The 17,912-nt window shown below is 39.1% G+C and overlaps 1 protein-coding gene across 1 annotated transcript in view; it reads left to right on the plus strand.

Annotated features, from left to right (window-relative positions):
- Positions 1-536: 536 nt before the first annotated feature.
- Positions 537-17,912, plus strand: part of LOC134535430 (protein tweety) — a 50,231-nt gene continuing 32,855 nt past the window's right edge. The window contains exon 1 of the mRNA XM_063374523.1: positions 537-717. The gene's annotated coding sequence lies outside the window, so the exon portion shown is untranslated. The remainder of the gene's footprint in view (positions 718-17,912) is intronic.

The raw sequence follows: 17,912 nt of genomic DNA on the forward strand, positions 1-17,912 counted from the left end.
ATTTATTTTAAAACTACCACATAAAATTATTTTTGAAAATATTTATAAAATTAATATAGGCGACATTTGTTTGATGTGAAGACAGGCAGAAGTTCACTTTCTTTCAGCATATTCTTTAATTTTTAATTAAAAATACGCATTTAAATAATTTTCATCACCATCATATTTCACTAAATTTTCTTGTTTAATAATTTGAGGTTTTCATGTGTCTCTTTTTCGTCATCATGTATCAGCTGACACTATAGTGCGGCCATTTTGGTGTGTGCTAAACTAATATAATGAAATTAAGCGATGGTAGTATATCGTAAACGTAACTAAAATTTTGGTGAAATGCAATTTGTTATTAAACGAACGATGCTTAATAGTTGTCCAGCTTTTTGAAAAACTTAAACGAAGTTGGTGAAATTGGTCGTAAGTATTTATATTCGTGAGTACTAATACGTCACATACTCTATGCACGAAATGATGGTGCTGCTATCTCCCGTGAGATAAAAGTCGTAAGTTCTGAATAGTTCATAATGTACCCGATTGGCTTGTTTGTTTCGCTACGCGGCCGCTGTTGGCGCTACCAGAGTCGTTTCGTGCGCTCGAAGTAGGCAGTGGATAATGATACTGGAGTGTTGGTGCGATTGGTGTTGAAGTCATTTACATGTTGGTGAAATGAGCAATTATTTAAGTTTTTCTTTTTCGTTACGCGGATAAAATACCTAATAAAAGGTAAGTCCTTTTGACGATCCCCAACTAAACGTGTACTGCACTGTTGCGGTTGTCAATAATAGTGAAGGATTACAGAATTAACTTGTGTATGTTGTTGATTTATAATACATGCTTAATTTAATATGTCACGGAAAGCATAGAGTAATGGTGCTGTTGGATTTCGGAGAGAAGTTGTGAGAGACTATCATGAAGGACATGCTCGAATTCAGTGTTTGCCGTGAGATGACGTGTGTGAGTGTGTGTCCGGGGAGGGAGCCGGAAATCAATGGGCGAGCGAGGGTGTTACTACAGCTACTCCAGGGCTGCAAACCTATCCCTGAAGGGTGGGAGGGGGTCGCCAGGCAACTGCGCGGTCGATATTCCGCGGCTGGAGCGCGGACTGCTGGCGGCGGGAGCCACGCCTAGGGCCTATCTGCAGCGTGCCAGAGTCAGCACAGTCGAGTCCCGGACACAATCAAGCAGTATTAATGCACGTGCACAACACAACTAGTTCAGCGGCTTGGTTATGACGAACATAAACTTAACCCCATTCAATTGTTTATTAAGGTTGTTTCAGCCTTCGATAAATTAATACGGCTGTAGTTGGAAGTGAATATTATCATAAGGAAAAATATTGTTTTCAGAATACAAAATCCATAATAGTAAGAAATTCAATGCAGAATTTTTTTTCTCCTTCGGTAAGTGTACTGTTATGTACATAAAACAAAAATAAAATGTTAGGCACAATTCAGTCAACATACGCATTTTATTTATTAAATAAAGTTCTCAAATGACAACGTAGCAGGATGTTTATAACTTATGGTTGGCCGAAAACGTATTAGTGTTTTAGCAATAACTGATTATAAGCAAGATTTAAACCTAGAGCGAACTCTACTCAATACTAATGCGGGGGCTTCGTAAATGCTTATCACGACGTGTCAGACTGAATTACGTGAAGTTCACCTGTAATGTACGATACTAGGCCGTGTTATTGAACTGTCCAGGCCTGAGGTGCGGTACATTCTGTCTGAGTCGAAGCTGAGGGTACATTATGACTGGCTCGTGTGACCTGTGATGACGTCAGGTGCTGGTGGTACAGTGGAACGGATCTGAGCGGAGCTGGCGGAACTTCGAGGTCAGACAGATCTGACATCACCATCTGCATCTGACGTCATGGGCAATTCTGACAATCAGAAGCATCATGATTACGAAGAAGCTATGATAGCGCGAAAATAACCATTTCCTACAATAACAATACTAATTTTAGGTATTTATAATTTCGTCTTGGGTGTTTTTGTTGGATTTTTTTTGCATGATGCTCATTTTTATTTATTTATTTATTCATTTATTTATTCATTTAATTTTTGTTCTGTAGATCCCATATGGAGGTAAGGACTCCGGGATATAGAACAAGTCAATTAATACAAATATATACATATATAAAAACAAACTGTACAACCACAAAAACTAATTACACAGTACTTTTACATTTCAAAAGTAAGCTATAACTTCTGTATACCTGTGTGTATACAAATGTGCATACAATTTTGTATAACAGAAAAGAAGAAAGAATTCTTAACTTCATACACACGATACCTAGAATGCTAACAGAAAACCAGCCAACGTAGTTACCAACCAAAGCAAACATATCTGTATGTTTTTTATTGATAGGTTAGTTTCAATATCTAGTAATATAAAATTTAAAGGATATAAGGGAAATTTTGTTTGCTTTAATGTTGTTTATTTATGATATATTTATAATATTACATTAATCAGAAGTTCTAACAGTTTTTGTAATCTAGTGAGACAAGGAAACCCGCGTAGTTCGCAATAAACTTCAATCTGAAGATAAGGAAAACCCTCTCGCATTTTCATCTAAGCTAATAGGTGTGGGTTTATATGAAGTGTTAAATTTATTCATTAATAATTTATGGACAGTCGTTTCCTAACTAATGTTGGAGTTTTAATTAGATAGAATTTTATTTTAAATAAGAATAAATCTACCTAGTGAAATAATAAAATCAATGGTCTGAACTATGTATTTAATAATATTATAGCAATAAGATAAACAAAAAGTATTAATACATATTTTCGTAAAGCACAATATGTATAATCCAGTAATTTGTTATTTAAAAAAAAATTGGTTGTCTGTAAAGTCGGTTTACGGACGATAGTTTAACGTGACAACGTCATAACAAAACATTGATGAAATGATTGATCCAGAAGAAAAGGAAATATATTCGGCCTGAGACTGAGCCGTAATAGGTTTTTGCAACCAAACCATTTAGGCATTAAAAATATTATATTCTTTGAGGAAGAATTTTTTTTTTTAATTTTTCAATCTTTTGCATGATAAAATCTACCTCTGCATACTTTTATGAATAAAATTGAATCATTTTTATTGAATTATCACTATTTTGTATGGATACAAAGGAGTGAAATGAAATGTGCAATTGAATTAAGTAATAAATTTAATTTTATTTGCATTCATTAATTCAAATATATTTATTACTTCTGAAATGTTGCGTGCGCCATATTAATTTTTACAAGTATAAAAAAATTCGCAACTGCCGGGTTTCGATCCGACAACCTTTAGATTAAGTGTTAAGTATGCTAACCACACGCGCACGAGGCAATACTAATGTATCATAGTTTCAAATATATATATTTATAAAAACTTTGTTCACGGTAGGGGTATAATATTAACACGATTTTATAACAAATACGCATCCCAAATACACCAAACTTATTTATAATGTTGTACAATATTTTTTAAAACATTGTGCAAAAGATCCCGGGTGTAATTTGAATTATTATGTGTAACTGTAAAACAAAATTGTTGGTTCAAAACGTATTTGAATTTTCAACATTACTTTTAAATAACCGTACCGATTGTGCTGAAAATCGGTGGACGATCGTTAAATTAAATAATATTAATAATTCAAACAAAAATATGATTGAAAAGTCAAATCGATGGTTGTTCCAATCGAGTGGAAGAGAGATGCCACGCATGCGTACAATGAGCATGAAGAGAGAGCTACGCATGCGTACAATGAGCATGAAGAGAGAGCTACGCATGCGTACAATGAGCATGAAGAGAGAGCCACGCATGCGTACAATGAGCATGAAGAGAGAGCCACGCATGCGTACAATGAGCATGAAGAGAGAGCTACGCATGCGTACAATGAGCATGAAGAGAGAGCTACGCATGCGTACAATGAGCATGAAGAGAGAGCTACGCATGCGTACAATGAGCATGAAGAGAGCCACGCATGCGTACAATGAGCATGAAGAGAGAGCTACGCATGCGTACAATGAGCATGAAGAGAGAGCCACGCATGCGTACAATGAGCATGAAGAGAGCCACGCATGCGTACAATGAGCATGAAGAGAGAGCTACGCATGCGTACAATGAGCATGAAGAGAGAGCCACGCATGCGTACAATGAGCATGAAGAGAGCCACGCATGCGTACAATGAGCATGAAGAGAGCCACGCATGCGTACAATGAGCATGAAGAGAGAGCTACGCATGCGTACAATGAGCATGAAGAGAGCCACGCATGCGTACAATGAGCATGAAGAGAGAGCTACGCATGCGTACAATGAGCATGAAGAGAGCCACGCATGCGTACAATGAGCATGAAGAGAGAGCTACGCATGCGTACAATGAGCATGAAGAGAGAGCCACGCATGCGTACAATGAGCATGAAGAGAGCCACGCATGCGTACAATGAGCATGAAGAGAGAGCTACGCATGCGTACAATGAGCATGAAGAGAGAGCCACGCATGCGTACAATGAGCATGAAGAGAGAGCCACGCATGCGTACAATGAGCATGAAGAGAGAGCCACGCATGCGTACAATGAGCATGAAGAGAGCCACGCATGCGTACAATGAGCATGAAGAGAGCCACGCATGCGTACAATGAGCATGAAGAGAGAGCTACGCATGCGTACAATGAGCATGAAGAGAGCCACGCATGCGTACAATGAGCATGAAGAGAGAGCTACGCATGCGTACAATGAGCATGAAGAGAGAGCCACGCATGCGTACAATGAGCATGAAGAGAGAGCTACGCATGCGTACAATGAGCATGAAGAGAGAGCCACGCATGCGTACAATGAGCATGAAGAGAGAGAGCTACGCATGCGTACAATGAGCATGAAGAGAGAGCTACGCATGCGTACAATGAGCATGAAGAGAGAGCTACGCATGCGTACAATGAGCATGAAGAGAGAGCCACGCATGCGTACAATGAGCAAACAGAACACATCCGTAGTGGGACACTTTTTCGTGCGTGCAGCCGGCGTTCATCGATTTATTAGACGTTGTCACGTAAAAAAAAAAAATAACTATTGTCCTGACCAGGGTTTGAACCTCGTCAAAAATCAACCCTAGATTATATCAGTTGCGCGATGTACCACTATGCTACCGAGGCTCACAATTTTGTTGTGGCCTCGCGATTAAATGCAGTATGTATTGAAAAACTTGTGATTACTTCTTTAAACGATTATTTTAGTTTACCAAATATATTCCAGGGCAGTTTTGCTATCATAAAGTTTCATTGGGCATAACAGTACGTTTGTTACGTCCCCTAATGTGTACCCTAAGTGTAACCTAAATTTAAAACTAAGTGTGTTGGGAGGGGTCTGGGTTAGGGAGAGATCACAGAAGGGTCTGTACGGGTTTATATTACTACACGTGGGTCCGCCATCTAGACTTCCGCTCGTGGGTATAGCAGAGGAGTAGAACACGTTATATTACGGTTTTAGCCAAGACTTCGGGTATGAAAACTTTTATACTCAGAGCCGGACTTCTTGGAAGGGTGCTGGAATGTTACCTACACGAGAGCAGAAAATAGGTATTAAAACTGCTAAGGAAATGGGTACCAAGTGCCTCGACGCACTGTGCGACCACCTGGCGTGCAGTCTTCGCGTCGGTAACACACCTCTATGGGCCTCTACGCGTGACCCTATATTTTTATGCTGGAATATTAAAGATAATGTGTCACTGCACTTCTCTATACTATGTTTAATATGTTCATACCTAAAAACGTCAGTGAAAACATACGTTTTAGCTTTTCACCGTTGAAAAATTACCTTTTTACATACGAAACCATGAAACGAAACTTGTAAATGTTAATGTTAAATGTTATTCGTAATCAGACACTATTAATAAATATTGAACGGTTTGTACACGCCGTTTGGCAATCCAGGAACCAAACAGAAGTACCCAAAAATATAAACAAATATTATAAAACTAATATTATAGGCATAAAAATAACAGGGTGGCCTAAATATATACCAAACTATTGTTTAAAATTTCAAGAAATGTATTGAATACAAATTTCAAGAAATGTATTGAATACAAATTTCAGTTATTCTCTGTATATGTAATGCTCTGAAGTAAAGCCAAGATTAAGGCCGTGGACAAGATAACTTAGTATGACAGTGCACCGCCATGCCCTCTATGTGATACCAGTGAACCAGGTGCATCCAACACACTCTGCTACATCATGGCCAGAGTCCAGGGTTGCCAAAAGTGCGGGTAATTCCCCGAATATCGGGTATTTTCAACCACTGGGGGGAAAACTGAGCGTATTCTCTGGTTTCGGGTCAAATGAGGATGTGTTTGTACCACAATAAATAACACTTTTTAAATTAGAGTCAGAGGACAAAGTTTCTACTAGAACCATTGGAAGTATGTGTTCGAGATCAAACCTAGTTCAGAATGCATAGCTTGAAAATTTATCAGTTCATTTCAGCATTTCATTTATATAAAAAATATTTATAATTAAAACTACTTAGCCTCAAATTATTTGAACTAACATTTTGATGTTGACAGCTTTTAGTTCTTATAAAACAACCAAAACAGTTTCACATGGATGGCTAGGCTAATGCTACTTGTAGAATTGTTTGTTTTGTTTATTTGATAAGTATATTCAGCTGTCAAAGCAGAAATGTCAGTTAAAGGACTCAAAATCAGTACATCTTAGACTAATAGAATGTACAGTTAATTTTCCACTCTTTTATTTGCGTTAAGCGAAAATAAAGTTATAACTCCAGAAAATTTTGGTTTCACTGTTCTTTTGTTCGATTTTTCCTGGCACTTTTTTTTAGAAGTACGTGAAAGCGGGTATTTTGGCTTTCACATAAAGGAAAAAAAAAATAACTGCATTGACAACACTGGCTCAGACAGACCTGATAGCGCGTACGTAAATATATTGTGAGATTATTTTCAACCCTTAGATATTTTTCTGTATACAAGTTAGCCTAAAGATGATGGACAACTCATATGCTATACACAAATGCAGTAATTAGGCAATACAAAGACAACATATTTTTTTTACTTTGATTTTCTAAAATGCTTGTTGCTTCATACGAAATTTTGGACTTGCAAAATGCTATCGCAAGAAAATTATTTTAAGTAAAATATAAAGAAATTCGAATAGAAATTTGATTTCAAGGATAGTTAATTGTTTTTCAAGTTAATAATATACACTGCATTTTCTATAAATTATTAATATTTTTTCATGCCTGTATACAATACTCTTAATCCGGGGATATTGAGGTTCTGTATTTATTCGTCTAAGTAGGGGAAAAAAGAACATTTTACTCGAGGCAAATACGACAGAACAGGGTACTGTCTCGAGGTTATCGTGGCTTGATTATCTAGAGAGCACCCACTTTCCCGATGGAAATATTGAAAATGACACCTTTCGTTTCTTCGTAAATTAATCACCTTTATTTTTTTACGGCGATGCAGTGTGATTTTCCCAACAAATATTTTGTTCTTATGAACAACTAGCTGCCCGACCCGGCTTCGCACGGCTATACTAATGGAAAAAAATTAAGCCACATCTCCCATTTACAGTAATGGTAAATAAAAAAATTCTGTGAAAATTTATTACAATGCTGTATAATGTACCTAAGAGAAAATGAATAGCACCGATGGTTTCCCGACTCGTGCACGCAACGTACAACTGATGTACCCGTACTTTGCTACGGCAGTCTACAGGCAGATCACTCTTGTGCCGCTCATTATACATGCCCCTCCTTGTGGGTACGCCACTGCCGCGCGATGCCCGTTGCCATGGAGACGCAGAAGGCATGAACAATGCAAAATCCTGTTCTCATGCAGACAAAGTACCCACTGTTGCCTGGTTTTAACCACCCATGGGATCTAATTTTCGGAAAGTCATCCTGCGTAACATAAGGAACATTACTGTGAAGTTTCAAGTCTGTAAAATATATATACTTGAAAAATAGGGCAATATTTGATATTTAAAGTACCTGCAAAACTTCAACGGTGATGAGGACTGCACTAGCAATGAAATAGTCGTTGCCATAGAGACGAATGAAGCATCAACAAAGCAACAGCCGTTGCCATGGTGATTTCTACCAAAAACTGGAAATTTTGATACATTACGCCCCCGAAACTCCCCTTGGGATCGGATTTCCGCAGAATCCGTTCTTAGTGAGCGTCCACATCACAAAATGAGTAACTATGCTAAATTTCAAGTCAATCGGGTGTATAGTTTTAGAGATCTCGTGATGAGTGAGTCAGTGAGTGGTATTTCGCTTTTATATATATATATATATATATATATATATATATATATATATATATATATATCTTCTTCTTAATATATATAAATCTCGTGTCACAATGTTTGTCCTCAATGGACTCCTAAACCACTTAACCGATTTCGATGAAAATTGGCATTTATGTGTAATTTTTTACAACTTGAGAGATAGGATAGTATTTATTTCGATTAATGGTCTTAATAATTTATAATTAATAATAAACTGATTATCAATGTTGATTGGTGTTTAAGCCCGGGAAACAGTGGGTACTTTTGTCTCCATGACAACGTTGCATGCTCGAGTCGGGAAACCATCGGTGCTATTCGTTTTTTCACAAAGCATTGTATTAAGTTTTTGTCAAAATTAATTAATTTTCATTTTATTTCATTTATTATAACTGTAAATAAGAGATTTGGTCTCATTTTTTCCCCCATTAATACAACCGTGCGAAGCCGGGTCGGGCAGCTAGTATATATATATATATATATATATATATATATATATATATATATATACATACACACACACACACACACACACACACACACATATACACATATATATATATACATACAAGTCCTTGTCAGAATTGTAACGGGAGAGGAAAATTATTGATGGTCCAAAAAATGAAAAATAATTAAAAATAATAAAAATAATTCTAGTAAAAAAAAAAAAAAACAAATTAAACACAGAGAGGAAAAAAAACAATAGTTTAGGTTTGCGATTTAAAGTGATAAAAAGTTTTTAAATACTAATTGAACTCTTATGAGGGTACTGATTGCTTCGTTGTTAATATCTCACGGGTGTTTTTTACTTCTATGGGAAAATTAAGAATGATAAGGCATCTAGTGCGTGGCAACAATGTTAATAGGCAATATGAAATAAACTTCTAGCGCCTGCGGCATTGTCAACACACACTTCGTACGTGTACTGCATGTTGTAGCTAACCCCCTCCAACACATTTGATTCTAAATGGGACTTTTAGTAAGGATCCCTAATGTTATTGATAATATAATATAGCCTGGAATAATTTTTCAAATCGGACCAGTGGTTCCTGAGATTAGCGCGTTCAAACAAACAAACAAACAAACTCTTCAGCTTTATAATATTAGTATAGATTTGTTTGATTATGTTATCGTGGTTATGCCATGTTGAAGTCCATTTATAATGGGCGCCGCAAGCCCCCACCCTTTTTTTTGTAGGACGACCATAAATAGTTTTTAAACATTATAAGGCCAATACTACTTTTAGAAACTTTTCAAAGCGTAACATGCCTACGTGAAACGTAACTTTGAATACAATCAACTAACAAAAACTATTCACAGTCATTATTAGTCTGCCATATATTCAAATGAGTAGGACTTAAAATAATAACAAATATAAATAAAGAAACAAATCAGCTATAATGTAACATCTTTTACATAAAAAATTGGTTGTCTGTAAAGTCGGTTTACGGACCATAGTTTAACGTGACAACATCATAACAAAACATTGATGAAATGATTGCATACTTTTATAAATTGAATCATTTTTATTTTAAAAATAAAAGAATAAATACTTGACATTATACTAGTAATCAGATTTTTAAAATGCAAGAATAATTAACCTTTATTGCCGAAATTGTTGTTGTAATAAGCAATGAAAACCACATTTTTTCACTTCACTTTATAAACAGGCGAAGAAACAGTTCATGTATAGATGACTTGTAATTAATTTTAAAAACTGGCGTTTAGCTATAAAGTTTAAATATAATTATGAACAAGTTTTCATATAAATAAACTGTAATCAAATATCTATCATCAATTATATGAATCACCATAGTTTTTTAGTCAATTGTAATATAACCTATTATTACTGCACTCGCCGACAGCGCAACGGAACAATGAGCGTAACGGGACACATAGTAACGGAACAATGAACGTAACGGAACAATGTGCGTAACGGAACAATGTGCGTAACGGGACACAGCGTAACGGAACCATGTGCGTAACGGGACACATCGTAACGGAACAATGTGCGTAACGGGACACTTTTTCGTGCGTGCAGCCGGCGTTTATCGATTTATTAGACGTCACGTCAAAAACAAATGTTAAAATCGGGGGATACAGTTTGGTGTTGCAGCTACATATCTATCATCTCCATCCAAACTTTAATTACACCACTGGATAGCTAAAGGATCAAAGAATTCGTCAGGCTGAGTTAGGACTGTGATGCATCGCACGCGGTGGAGGGGGAAGTGCCGCCATTTTGAGTTAATTTTGCTGCGTTTCGAGATTTCCATTTAGTATAACTTTTGACTCGGAGAAGCTACGACGTTCGTTTGCGTTTCAATCGTTAGCTCTCGTCAAATTATATCGATAGCATATTATAAATCAAACATTCGTGTAAAATAGTTACAGTGAATATATATATGCTGTTAAAATAAAAAAAAATAAAAAATATATATATAATGTCGGCCTATACGCGACGTCTTGGTGTTCAAACGTGATTGTGTTCAAACATGATGATAACATACATAAAATAGCGTATTTTATATTCTGTATAGAAAATATTACCTGTTACGTACACGTATTCACGTACAACACACGGCCGTGTCCATGATACAGCCACACCCCATTTTTTTCTTTCGATCGTAATCGTAATTTTAATGTAATATATTTTTTAATCGCACTAATACTTCAACTTAAAAATTTCCTGCTTATTTAAAAAAATAGCATTTAAAGTAGTTTTTAATGTTTTTTTTTAAACTTTTCTCTTTCCATATAATGGATATAAAATCATAACGCCGCACGTAGCACGGAGAGACGTGCTTGTCCTGGGGTTGAGGAAAAGGGGGGGGGGGGGGGGGGTGACTGCCCCTGGACCCAGCGGGCCTCGATGGCTCGTGTTGAGACCACTTCAGACCCCACCTTGGCTCCATCCTCGTCAGTGAGTGCTTCTGTTAGGAAGAGCTTAGCTACTGGAGGCTACTTGCTGCTGTCCCATCAAGCAGTATACTTTTATCTCTTGCTGCGTTATGTAACAGTTGTAATCTTATCACCTCCTGGGAGCCGCTGGTGTGACGTACCGCGCAGCAAGAGGCAGCAAGAGGCAGCAAGAGGCAGCAAGAGGTCCCACGTGCTGCGTCACGCCGGTCTTGAAGAGCCATGCTCCACGCCATGCGAGGTCATCAACAGCCTTAATCTGTCAATATGTCGTTAACATCATCCCAGTAAATAAATTCTTTCTGACTTTTCAAATTCAATGTTATTTGCACCAGTCCATGGTCCATTGTAATATTAGGAAACAGCTCTTGAATGATATTAAATTTTGCATGTGAAGTGTTCTTATATTAATTGGTTGTAGGATCATATCTTTAAGAAAACACACACACCACCAAGACATGCGTACCGTGCGCCCAGGAGGAAATAGGCTTCGCTACCACTAGACCCATCTTCAAATACAGAGCATTTCAAACTTGTTTTCGCAAAACCTTCTTCTTATCTCTATGCTTTACATAGTCTGTGCTCCCAGTAGAATACATCTTTGCTATCTTGTCAAGCCTTGAAGTTATCGGCTTCAAAATGACTATGTTAATGTTTGTTGAAGGCTATGCTGATGCTGGCTGCGACTCGAGTCGAGCATGACACATTCTGTCTTCACTAGTTCGCATTCTGGTGCCATGTTCGTGGCATAATTATTAACTTATTCATCAGGTGGGCAAGGACATTTTTTCGTTGATGGAATATAGGACACATGTTATCGCCTGGACACCCAATCATTTCTAAAGATGTGTCTGTGGCGTGAGGATCCAAAATTTGCACCGAGTGAAAAATTTCATCACATGTCACTGAATAGTTTTTTCATAACCCTTGTGACCAGTTAGAGTACTAATAATTGCTCAGCTTTGGTATTACCACTAGGTACCAATTGCTAGGATGAAAAGCAGGTATTTTTCTCCTATGTTCTCTGTACAGCAACACAGTTGATGACACAATGAGGCATTTCTCTGTATTTCATACCCTACTATCAAGGCAGATGTCTGTATTCTTGTGTACAGTTAAATAAAACATTTTGACAAATAATGTGGTTATACACTTACAAAAATAGGACCACTTCTCACGAAATTTTATTTTTCACACTAAATGTTTTAGTGTTCAAGTTTATTGCCCGTTTAAAGGATTTTAGCCGTGAAAATTTTGCTTTTCGTAACAATTGAGCAAGCGCTATAGGTCGACAGTGTGAAACAGTGTGTGTTAAAAACATAGTCGTCTTGATTGAAATGTTTGTCCTGAAGAAAAGTGAGTAAAGTAGTACTTAACCTTCGATACGGTAGGTACCAGAGTAATTGGAGCTGTAGAGTTCGGATGCGGTATAGCTTGCAGTTTAGGAAGCTACAAGATGTCCACCACACAAGTTTGGCATTTTCAGTAATGGTGGAGTGAAAAATCTGTTACATTATTTACTCCATCGATACACTGTGTCACGGTTGGCATTCCTAAGTTCACAACTTGCTGTCCAGGGGTTGGTAAAACTGCAACATTTTTCGTGCTGTAGAGTTGCTGGAAATGTAGTGCTTAGTGCTCCATCGTACATGGTACAAGGAGCAGTTAACCTGGTTGCACAGTATTTCTTCACTACTCATATTTTGTTCATCGTTCATCACAGTCATCCAGTGATTACTAAAATAATTGCAAATTTGAAAATTTTAAATTCGACATAAGGTGTTACATAATGCACTCGGTGGTAACCCGGAGTCACCTCCAAATAGTTTGCTGACGGTTCAAATGACATCTATTTTTTACAAATATATAACCTTCAAAACATTGGTTAGCAGCTACCAACACTTGTTAATGATGCCTGTAGGTAAGCTGATTTTGCTAGAGGGCACCATTCTTGCTTTTTTTATTCTTACATCTCACAATCCATAATGGCCGTCGGTGCATCCAACATGGTAGCCTTTGGTACATCCAGTATGATGGGTTTTGGTAGCCCTCCAGAGGGTTCTAGCATCCGCCTGGCGTAGTCGCATTAACAAAAAGACTGGAGTTGGAGCTATACAGGGTGTATCAAAATTCATGTTACAACGCTTGGGGGTAGAAAGCTCTTATTATTTGCAACCATTTTTGCCAATAAACATGTTGCCGGAAACGTGTAGTTAAGCCCCTGTAGCCCCAGAGTCAGAGTAGGCAACCCGTTGTAGAGTGTTATGTTGTGGATGTGCGGGCGTTCGAGTAGAGAAATAACCTTTTTAATCGTGGCACAGATTTTAATTTCACTCTGAAATAAATCACAGCTTCGGCTTTGTTTCACAACATTGAAATTGTTGCATACGTTTAAACAACGTGACAGCCTAAAGCAACAGTTCAAAAACACGCCCACCTTGAGCGACACAGAGGTGGCAACGGCGAATCATGTTTTCACAGATATGCTGGAGCATGTGTGGAGTCGACCTTATGATTTCGAACGCTTCAATGATTCGCAGTGTAAGCTCTTCTACCGTTTCTACTGGCGTAGCGTAGATAAGCCCTTTTATGTAACCCCACAGAAAGAAATCTAACGGGGTTAGGTCCAGTGACCTTGGTGGCCATGTGACAGGGCCCGCTCGTCCAATCCATCGGTATGGAAATGTTTGGTTTAAATACTCTCGCACTTGCAGAGAAAAATGAGGTGGTGCCCCGTCATGTTGGTACCACATCACACGTCGGACATGCAATGGAACCTCTTCAAGAAGACCTGGTAGTTCGTTCTGAAGGAAGTGGAGGTATCCGGCGCCGGTAAGACATGGTGGAAGAAAAAACACACGTTGCATGTGGATTGACATCATTCCAAACATGACTGTTGTGCGAATTGAGAATAGCGTCTTGAGTGAACTTGGCTTCATCGCTGAATAAAACCGCTAACTCAGGGTTCCTCACTACTCTTCGAATGTACCAACGAGAAAAGTTCATGCGAATAGGATAGTCCACCGGACCCATGTGTTGCACTTTTTGAAGGTGGTACGGGTACAAGAGTTGCTCATGAAGAACTTGCCAAACAGCCATTTTGTCAGCGTCCATATCGGAACCTTCTGCTCTTGTGCTTTTATCCGGACTCTCTTCAAATCTCTGAAGTACATCTTCTTCAAAACTGGGAGTACGAACCCTGCGTGGCGCACCAGCATTTGGTCTTGTGACGGCACATGTACCAGTATCACACATTTGCTGAGTAAGTCTTGCAAACATGGTGTGAGCTGGAATCCTACGACCCAGATATTGTTCTTCGTACAGACGACGGGCGGCTCGTCCATTTTGTCTAGCTTCCCCGTAAACAAGAAGCATGTCCGTGTACTCACTAAACGTGTACTCCATTGAGCTCCACTAAAACGTCGCCCTTTTCAGAACCACAGCGAAAGAAATGACACCACGAGTTTGCTTGTACGACAGAACAGTCAACGACAGACCACCAGTGATATCAAAACAGACTGCGACACTGCGATGTCACGCTGCGCAGTGCTATGGCACGGCACGAACGGAAGAAAAGAGGTAAGGGCGCCACCAACGGAAGTAAAAAGGGGCGGGGGTCAGCATTCGACATCGTACAGTCCTCTCGAGCGCTGCCCGGCGTCGTAAACACGTAATTCACCACAGCATCGTCTGTCTCGCACAAAGCCTAACGGGTTGCCTACACTGACTTTCTGGGGCTACAGGGGCTAAACTACGTGTTTCCGGCAACATGTTTATTGGCAAAAATGGTTGCAAACAATAAGAGCTTTCTACCCTCAAGCGTTGTAACATGAATTTTGATACACCCTGTATTTTAGTGAGTGTGTGTATGAAATAATGTTTTTAATGATGGGCAGTCATATTCATCTTGTGCATCGACTATTCGTATTTTTTCCCTGCAATATTTTGATATCCAGCACTTCTGCTCGGTCCCATCAACAGTAAGTGTAGGTACCTAACAAGCGAGCAGCCAAGACCGCACTTGGACTCACGTACTGAAAAAGTCAGTATTGACAATGCAGAGCGTGAAAGAATTTGTGAGCCAAGCATTAGTTTTCTGGTGTTTTTGCTAAGCTGTTGCAATGCAAACGACGGCTTAAATTTATGTATTATTACACATTCTTCCTCAGAAGCTACTTCACGTCCATAACTATAAAACTAAAATGCGAGTAAATTCCTTGAAGATTAACATAATTCATGACTGCTGGCCCAAGACTGAGCTAAAGTTGGTTTTACGACAGTATTTGAACAAATTTATCTCCAGGAATATAGGAAACGAGTCTATCTTGTATGATAATCGCAAATACAATTTTTAGAGGTGGTATGTTTCTTGAAGTGCTTATCTCAACTTTACAATTGATTATTTTTGAAACAAGCTCTTCGTTTGGCTTTGATGCATCAAAGAAAATTTGGCAATCTTTCTCTTTAAAATTTTAAGGTGTTGCAAGGATGTCTACTAGACTTGACAGTATTGTTAATCCTCGCCAGTCTCTCCTGATGACTGGGGGTAACTCGTGGATCTTTTGGTTTCAGCAGGCAAATAATAATTTCGTCCAGACATTAGTTTCTCTGTTTTTATTTTACTTTTGGTTATTTTCCATTATAAGATCTCAGTACATAATTTAAGTTGATTAACAGAAAACATACAACATGGATTTAATATCACATTATTGAAAGGATGGGTCGGCTCTTGTTAGACAATTCACACAATTTAAAAAAAGTTCGTGACAATAAACATTTATAGAGTCGTAGTAAGCTACTGGATTTCTGATCTGAGAAACATCGTGGTTGGATGCTTGTCCGAAAAGGTTTTAAAAACTGAAAGGCTGGCACTTTGAAGATTAGTAGGCGAAGTGGAACAGCTGATGGGACATCAGGGGGCCTTAGACATCCACCCCGTGGAGACTGATGTGGTCCTTGGTGCCTGGCACTGGGTTCCTGGTCCGGTACTTGGACGCTGTCTGTGAACAGATCCTAAACACCTAGGTTCAGGACTGACTCGCAGACAGTGGGTGAAATAGGCAGAAAATGCCTTCTAGTCGCGATGATGGTAGTAAAAACTCACCAAACAAGGTGATGTCTTCCAGGATCTGCCCGATTGTGGAGCACACGAAAGCACCGCGGACAATTCATGATTAAAAAAAAAATTAATTATTTGCGATGACTTATACATGACTACTTTTATGAGCTAAATTTACATGGACTGACTAATGCCTAAACACTACCATGACGGGAATCATCCCTTGTATAGTTTGATCCCATCTTAAAAGAAAGATGGAGAGGTGTCCCGATGATGTAGATGCGAAGCAGTCAGTCCCGAATCGCGGCGCGCAGTAAGTTAGGGGCGGCCGAGACTCGTAATTAAAAAGGCGACGTTAAAGAAAGAAAGGGAGGGTGCTTCGGCTTTCGAACCGAAAGGTTCCGAAGATTACCGAGGTGCTTGTCGAGAAAGGCAGACTTCGATATCTCGAAGTTGGTGGTACTGTCCGATGTCAGCGCGACCTACTGAGGTGTGGCTGAACCGAGTAGAGGTCGACTCGCGCGAGGTGGCTGGTAGCAGCATTGGCCTTATGGAGAGGACTGAGCCAGTGTTCTGGTGGCCTGGGAAGGAACTACGGGAACTGGTTACTGCGGGAGACGCTAGAGGGCAGGCGTTCCGCGGGCGTTCAAACTCCCAGGGGAAGTGATTCGCAAAACTACCGATAGGTGGCATAATCATGGACATTTGGGACTAGTGTGATGGCCGTCGGGACAGTCTGACCCTGGCCGGTGTTAGTGGTCGGTGAAATCTCTGGAGCAGAGTTCCCAGGAAAACTTGGAGAGGTGGGGGTGTGTGGGGGCTGCTGATGACAGTGGGAAGGATGCTCTACAGGACCCGAAGGTGTGACTATACTTTGGCGAAGATGATTCGCGATCATGTCAAGGAGTGCTCGCGTCAGGCGAGGTCTTGGAACAGGTCTGCCCTGAGAGCTTGCAAGGCATAGCAGTTCTCGTCATGGATCGGAGACGAATTACAGGCGACGTCCGTGCGCCAAGGTGGGAATAAAAGGATCGCCCTGCTGGGTCATTGAATGGTAGACAAAATCAGATCTAGGGCTGGGCAAACTTGGTGAGACAAATCTGACAAAGGTTGAATGCGAGTGTATAAGAGGAGGAAAAAGTTTAAGTTCTTGCAGCAGTACTGGTAACATTATTTAATTAAAAAAAAAATTCAAATTTAAAATTGTGCCAAAAATAATAGTTGGCAGCACAGTATGATTCCTGGAAATTAGCATACATACTATATGCTAATAATAAATATCCATGAAATCATTTTCCATGTCTATGTAAGGATAACTCGTGTCCTATAGTCCTAGAAATAAATTTGTTAAAATACTGTTGTAAAACTAACGTTAGCTCTGTGTCGCGAGCGGGAGTCACAAGACAAGACTAATGCATTTAATAGCGCCCCTGGAACACACCCTGGTCCGAATTTATATGTACATTTGTCATTGTAATCTATTGTTAGATAAGACATTATTATGTAGCATGGCTTTTCTGCAGTAAGAAAGTTGCTGTGCTCGAAGTAGACCCCAGCTCCTGTGCACGAGGCCACAGTTGGTTTGTAAGGAACATTTAGGTAGGTCTTGTAGCATGCAGTTTGCTTTTTGTGACATAATCTGCCGT

This window comes from Bacillus rossius, chromosome 8 (genome assembly GCF_032445375.1).
Source record: "Bacillus rossius redtenbacheri isolate Brsri chromosome 8, Brsri_v3, whole genome shotgun sequence".
Lineage (NCBI taxonomy): Eukaryota > Metazoa > Arthropoda > Insecta > Phasmatodea > Bacillidae > Bacillus > Bacillus rossius.